We start from the raw sequence: 7944 nt of genomic DNA on the forward strand, positions 1-7944 counted from the left end.
AATTTGGACACTTTCGAGGTAGCTGATTTTCACCAAATTTTCGATTTTCGTTAAATTTTCGAATTTCGTCAAATTGCCGAATTTCGCAAAATTTTGTAAAGTTTCGTCAAGGATTGTGAAATTTCGTTAAATTTTTGACCTAAAACTTCCAAAACGAGTGAATCCCAACAAAATCTCCAAAAAGTGACGCAGTCTTTGTTTGTAGTACGATTTGTAAAATGAATGATATCGCTAGTGTTGACGCTTTCAGCTTCGTTACGCAAAAATTAAATTTTACACCCAATTAGTTCAAACAAGCTGGCTTAGTTTTCCTCATCATCTGCCAAATAATTTTTACAAAAAAAAAATTTGACTGGAAACAACAAAAATTTTACCAAAAAAATCTGCGTCGCAAAGTGGCAGATGTTCAGGAAAATACACGAAAATATATCTGCCACATGCGACGCAGATTTTTTTAATAAAATTTTTTTTTGAACGCACTCGTTCACTTAAAATTCAAATTCTAGGGCGTCATTTAGATTATGAAAGGCACCTACATTCTGCATGCATCTAGGTCGTAACATTTTCGGTTGATGTTCCACAAACATTCGATATAGTTGAAAACAACACAATGTGAGTAAACTCTCGATAGCATTTTGTAAGAAGTTTTTACAGCAGATGGTAAAAACCCGCTAACATTTCAAACAGCAAACAAATTTCCAAATTTTCTGTTCAAATTTGTCCAAAAATTAGGCGCGTACGTTTACCTCAACAAAAAACATTTGGACAAACATTTCATTCTTAATATTGATTGTTGAAACTAGATCGACACCATGCAACAACGTACTTTGTTTGATAAATTGATTCATTTACTCAAATTGGTGTTAGGCATAGGGTGATAGGGAAAACTAACAACCGGAAATATGAGGTCGATTTGTCATCATCACCGCACACCACACTCCAACGTCTGTACCCTACGCGTATAAGAACGTAGTGCAACAGACGAATGGTGTGACTTTATCCGAGCGCAGCGAGTGGTGAAAGTTGGTTTTTTTATCGTTGTTGTTCGATTTACCGCTGCATGCAATATGATCTGTGTGTGCAGTAGACCCGATTGTTCTGTGCAATAATATATATCATGTGACGATGCCTATCAGTGCAACGCAGAGAAGCAACGCCATCTGTTATAACCTCTCTGGTACAACTTGTGAGATCATAAAGTTCAGTAAAATTGCTGATATTGAACCAGTGCGGTGAGGCACTACCTATGCTGACATGTAAACTTACAGTACATGCAGGGTTAGGTTACAAAGACTTAGTAGTCCGACCCACCGATTTTGACTACAAACAATGCACTTAAAGCATGAGTGGTACTCTAGGGTACTGAAACTTGACAGTGTGTCAAACAACTGTAAAACACCATTTCACACAAAATGGCACTCTATTTGACAGCAGTCGACTATGATCTCTTTTGCTTGAAGTGCTTTGCTACAAATCGAAATCCAAAATGTTTCTATCGCTTTGTGGCTTTGTGTACACATTGCTTGCTCAAAAGAACACAATTTGTTTACTCAGATGGATGACGATCTAATTTTGTGTCTATAAAAGCCAAATATTCGATATCAACAGCATCAGTGTAGAGTGAGTGCATCTTACTAAACGTTTTTGTTTTAGAATTATAAATTATCGAAAAAAATGAACACAACGTCAGCAATTTTAGTCGCTCTATTAGTAATCGTAGCATCACATTCACGTGTAAATGTGAGCGCAGCCGCAGCCCCTGGGGAACTTGGTAAAAATAATAATTTAATCAATCGATACACCGGCTAGCGTTTAACTAATTCTTTTATTGCTCCATTGATAGATGCTCCATGCAAAGGATGGATTGGTGGGTCAGCACCATTTACATTTTGCAGTGATAAATTGTGTGATTTGCCAGCCATGTTCTTTATATCTCGCTGCAATGGAGGTTTGAACTGTTGTATAGGACCCGGTTCAATAACGACGACAACAACAACCAGTGCTACTTCAGCGACTGCGACTACGGCGACAACCAAAGCAACTACTCCTCAACCAGCACCAAAGGGATCCTAAGCATTTTTTAAGGAAAGACTTTTTCAATATTTAATGATTCGAAGTAAATTAGTGGCTAAAAGTTCTGGCATTTTATTTCCATGGATCTCTGAACACTGTCTCCCTCAATAATAGCACTCTACCATTACACCCGTTTTTGCATTCGCACTCAATAATAGCAATAATTGAGTGACAACGAACATGGTGCTCGTGTGAGGTTGGTCTTAAGAAACTAATTAATTTCGTTTAAATATTTAATTATGTATGGACATGGACATGATGATGTTACACATACAAGAAGTAAATACAGTTTTCCACGTCCTCATGTAAACCAACGTTCTATGCGCATTGTGTACCTGGTTTCTTTGCTTCACCGTCTTATTTTTCGCTTGATGTTTGTTCTTCAACAAGAAAACGAACGTTTTCGCAATATTGATTCTCCGTTGCCTTCCATTTTTCGTTCAATTCGACGCTTATCACGGCAGAGTAAAGTTAACCAGGCAGGAGTGGACGTTTGACAAGGAACCTGAATAATCTAGTAGCCCTATATTTTTTGCGAATAAAATTTTTCAATTTATGTCACTGTTCATTTGAGTTCATTTTCATCCAGTGTATTAGCCCTCAGGCAACGCACTGCTCCTAGCATGAACACTACTTTGACAAACGTCGAATTTGGAGGCTTTTGTGATGAGAGCTACCGCTTAAGATTGATTGTATTGTGTGTTTGAACTCACACAACTAAAACAAGTCACCTATCTTCACGAAAGAAACGCAGTGCCTACTGTGACTTCATCAGCCTCCAAATATTTCTTATGTTCATGCTAGGAGCAGTGCGTTGCCTCAGGCCAATTACACCGATCGGTGCGCAACAATTACGCGTATTTTGAATAGATTGTGTACACATATGTGCGCAAATTGTGTGTATTTTATGCACATTTGACGCATATTTTATGTACAATTTACGCGTATATTGTTTGATTGTTGTTACGGACTTAAATCATTGAAGCCTACTGTTTCGGCGCACTAGTTTTAATGATCTCACACTTCAACTCCATAATTGTTAAAAGATTTATAGAGTGGAACAAACTGTTCCGGGGCCATCGTCAGGGACGTTGCATACTAAAAAGACACCAAAAAATTTCGTAAAAGGCAGACAAAAGAATGAAGTTTTGCAAGAAACGTAGGACCATAGGTTGCGTACCCAACGAAAAAGCGACAGTATAGGCAAGGGTAAGGGTAATCAGAGCAGATTTGGTTAGGCAATCAGAGCAGATAAAACACTTCGAGAAGATTCACAAACGAACTCTGCTGTAAACACTGCAGATGCTCTTTCTCATTGACGTGATTCGTCTGTCGTGAATTCCATTTTGCAATCCCCGTTACACTCATTCAGTTGCCTCGCCAAATTTATTCAATTGTCTAAATTCATTTAGTTGCCTCGCCGAATTCTTTTAGTTCCCACGCCAGTCACTTCACCAATTTTCCACTGTTATTGGGATCTTCATCCATTTGTTTCAACTCACCAATCTGAAGCCAAGGCAAATCCATTAATTTTTTGCTCCAAAATGTCCAATTTTGCCGATGATATTTCCGACATTTTCAACTAGCAGGCCGAAACAGTGGTCTTTAGGGAATTATCTGGTGTGATCAATGTGGCTTTATCAATCAGAAAAATTCAATCTCGGTTGCTTGACACATAATAAACAAACTCTACTCTACATCGAATCCGTATAAAGTTTGTCTGTACACTTTGTGCGCAACTGTCAAAGTCTGTACGCAAAATGAGCACAAATGGTGCATAAAATACACACAAACTATGCACATTTTGCGTTTAAAATGTATCATTTTTATTCACGAATTGTGCGAGATTTGTTTACAAAATGAGCACACTTTGTGCACATTTTAAGCACACGTGCACACAAAATTTATACATTTTGCGCACAACTATCATTGTGTGCACATTTTGTGCGCAAAGATAAACACGCGCAAAAAATTCAAAAATTGGCCTGAGGGAGGTCCCTTATTTGACGTTTCGAAAATGAACCGCTCCTGCCTGGTTTATTTTACTCTGCCATGCGCTTATGATTTATGACCTTTGAACAGACCAGACTCGATGTCAACTTTTCGTCTTGAGCTTCAAGTGATGTTATGAGATTGTCATAACTTTCTGGCAGCGTTAGAATTGCACTGAATTTTAAGTCTTGGGTGATGTCTTCTCCCAACGCGACCATTTTCTGGAACAATTCATTCAATTTGATGACGTGTGCCTCTGCATCACCAACTTCTTCGAGTCATGATCTGCTGCAATAAATATATTTAAATGGCCAACTCCAACATAATACCCAACTCTTTCAACACACTAAGGCCGAGACTAAGGCTTGATTTCCACTCTTGATTTCCAATTTTTGCTTTGTTTACTTGACAGCTAGCTCTTTCACGGAGTACCATTTCACACAAGATAGTACTCTATTTGGCAGCTGTCGACTGTGTCATTTTTACTAAGCGAGAATCTTGGGTGTCAAGAAGAGAGATCTTTCATTTTTTAAGTTGTTTCTCCATCTTTTAAGGGAACCGTTCAAAAATTATCGCATTCACACGAAATCAGCAATAATTGAATCATTATTTTCACGAAATGAAGGTAAAGCGTTCACCACATCAACAAGACCTCGATTACTAAAACGTAGAGGATTGATGAACTTAAACTCGTCTAACAACCGGCAGCTGCTTTATCTTGATTTGAAGGAAAGTTTGATAAAAAAAAACCGTTTTAGATGAAGAAAAGCAAATAATTTATTGATTATTTCTGACCACATCAAAAGCAGAAAACTCCTCCGAAGCAAAGCACTGTCAAGCACCGAAGCTGACTTTGACATAACTCAATTAAAAGGCCAAAAACACACCTGTTGACTATTTTGTAAATTTTTTTGATATCCATTGTATGAAAAAGAATAGCCAACTTTGATCGGTTCAGTCCTCTATTTGAGTGACGGCAAAGTCAGCTTCGGTGCCAGACAGTGCGTTGTCCAAAGTCAAATTCTTCGATTTAAAGATTTTCGATTAGAAAATAGAAATTATTAGCAATTAACCGCGACCAAATACTTAGTTAATTTATTATTTCACTTTTCGTATCATTTGTATGGGAAAACACGATCAAACATTGGCTGTGGATGTTTAAATTTGAAACCGACAACAATGTTTTGATGTGTATCTTCCACACGCGTATATTTCCGAAATTTCCTCAACACTTTAAGCCGTTCACAAAAATATTTGCAATGTTTAACGCACTTAAAAATCGCGAATAATGCACAAAGTTTAGCAGAAATTTTCTCACATCACAACCGAATCAAATTGTCACAAGAATAATGAATGCGAGAACAATAGGTTTGTTCCAAGGCCATATGAATTGTCAAATTTCATCCATATAACCATAACCTCAATAATACCTCTGTGTAAATCGCGTAGGCGACGTTGGTTGATTTGTATGAAATATCACGTAAGCGACGTTGCTATGGATGAAATTGTCGTTGTTCGGGTTGTCAAAGTTCGTGTTTACAGGGCTAGTAGTAATTTCGCGCCGTATGGGCGCGAAATTACACTATTAAAGTAGGAATCTCGCGCCACGCGAAATTCCTACTTTATTAGTGTAATTTCGCGCCCATAAGGAATTTTTTGCTGGTAGGAATCTCGCAACGTCTCAGTTGCATCCTAACGTTTTGTAAAAGGAAAATCCACTTTTTCTGAGTAAGGATACCGGTATCCTTGATGCAAAATATGTGTATCTCAGTTGGGATACCGGTATCCTAACGTTTTGTAAAAGGAAAATCCACACGTTCTATGTCGGGATACCGGTATCCTTGATGCAAAATATGTGTATCTCAGTTGGGATACCGGTATCCTAACGTTTTGTAAAAGGAAAATCCACACGTTCTATGTCGGGATACCGGTATACCTGATACAAAGCTCTAGGGTGTTAGAATAAAATTCGCATCTCCAAAATTTATGTGCCTGATACTCAACTGAATCTACAGCCAATTTATCGCCAGGTACTCGTAAAAATTCTCTAAATCAAGTTAGCCATTGAAAAATGTATGGGCGCGAAATTCCACTATAATATGTGTAATCTCCCGCGGCGCGAAATTACTCGTTACCGTTTACAGTTACTTGGAACAAACCTATACTACGCGAACAGTGGTTCTGACATTTGAATTTTGGCTGCTCATTGCCGTACCATTTAAAAATGTGACCAGCAGCTTCAATTCCAATGCATCAAGACTTCACAATTTTACTTTAAATTTCAGAAATAAATATGAGTATATTGTGTGTATTTCAAGATACAATGTCAACAATTCTTGGAAAGGGTCAGCATCGTAAAAAATGTGGACATTTATGTTCTCGATTTTGTTAACTGCTCGTTTGAATTTTTTATGGTGCGAATGTGAGCACCCCGAATCAAAAGTGTCAGAATTTTATTGAATAAAAACTTTGCTGGACAACTAGCGCCACTGTTGTTCATTAAATTAAGTATTTTTGTCCCACAATTCAACCCAAAACTAGTCCCAAAACAGAAATCATGTTAGTTTTCACTTTTCAACGGCTGTACATCAAGCATAATTGTACGGCAATAAACTTTTTCTTATGACCGACGCTTGATTCCTTACTTAATTCCCCTGGCTACACACTGACTAACAGGAATACATTTGCCCCTTTACCCGTGGAATCAACACTACGAAATTTATTGTGTTTGACTACACGTGGACAACTTAGAATACACGGTTAATCCCATGAACAGTTCACGGATGACCCTGTAGTGTTAAAGGTTTTTCAATCACTATAAAAAGATATGTTTTGCCTATTGCGATAAAATACCTCACTGCTGTAAGGCTGTATATAAGAGACTCGTACTAATACTCGTGCAAGCGCTCGTATACAGTGTTCAAAGAGCGTAAAAGAGAGAAAAATTAACTGGTTCCGTTAACTAGGTCCAGTTAACTAGGAAAAAACCAGTTAATTTAACTGAGCTCGATGGGTGAACACTCTTTTTGACATTCTCTTTGAACACTATATAACGTAAACGTCTCTCAAATACAGCCTTATAGCAGTAATGCACTATTTGCTCACTCCACGACGCATTATGGTTTAACCTTAATATATCAACAAAAAACCAATTGTGTGTGTATCCTCACCGAGTATAAAAGGACAGATTTTGCATTCGTTTTATTCAGTTAGAAATAATTTTCGGAACAGAATGAAATACTTTTTCGTCGTTTTACTTGCGTTTATCGCACTCCAAGTAAGTTATATGGTGCTGGTGGAACAGGGAGTGTAATAGATTCTAGAGATTGGTCGACTGGAACATACGATTCGGAGAATGGAATAGAGGGTAATGGTTCTGAGAATGGAACTGATACTAACAGAGAAGAATTGGAAGGGAATGTAGAATGTGATGGAGTTTTGGAAGGAATTGTATGTGTCGTTGGCGACTTGGTAGACTCAACACTTGGATCAAAGTAGGACTTCAACGTAAACTTCATGAATTGAATTTGTTGCGAATCCTGTTAACGACCAAATCGATTGTTATAAAATAAATGAAAATCGTAATTAAAACCGGTGGTTTATACTTGTTGAACATGAATGCAATGAGAAACATTGCTAGTGACACACTGTTAGCAGCCATAAGAACATTCTTATTAAGGAACAGATTGGCGATCGAGGACCGAAGTGGTGTGCTTTTACCATTCTTCATTGTATCAGTTCGTGTGGTTTGGTTCGTTTGAGCCTATCCTTACTTCATTAATAATGTCTAGTAGTAAAATGACTTCTACGTTGGTGTGATTTATAAATCAATCATTTACAGTACAAGTTTAGTTTGTTTAGAGCTGTAACCGACCACCG

At 37.7% G+C, this 7944-nt stretch overlaps 2 long non-coding RNA genes across 2 annotated transcripts; one reads left to right on the forward strand and one right to left on the reverse strand.

Moving 5' to 3' along the window:
* Positions 1-286: 286 nt before the first annotated feature.
* LOC119075940 lies at positions 287-6685 on the reverse strand. The gene is made up of 3 exons (XR_005087510.1): positions 6653-6685; positions 5334-5336; positions 287-297 (listed from the first exon to the last, which is right to left on the reverse strand). It is a non-coding gene; the product is annotated as an uncharacterized LOC119075940 (long non-coding RNA).
* On the forward strand, positions 1626-1982 carry LOC119075935. Its single transcript, XR_005087505.1, has 2 exons — positions 1626-1771; positions 1844-1982. It is a non-coding gene; the product is annotated as an uncharacterized LOC119075935 (long non-coding RNA).
* Positions 6686-7944: the final 1259 nt, after the last annotated feature.

Source organism: Bradysia coprophila, unplaced genomic scaffold (assembly GCF_014529535.1).
Source record: "Bradysia coprophila strain Holo2 unplaced genomic scaffold, BU_Bcop_v1 contig_232, whole genome shotgun sequence".
Classification (NCBI taxonomy): domain Eukaryota; kingdom Metazoa; phylum Arthropoda; class Insecta; order Diptera; family Sciaridae; genus Bradysia; species Bradysia coprophila.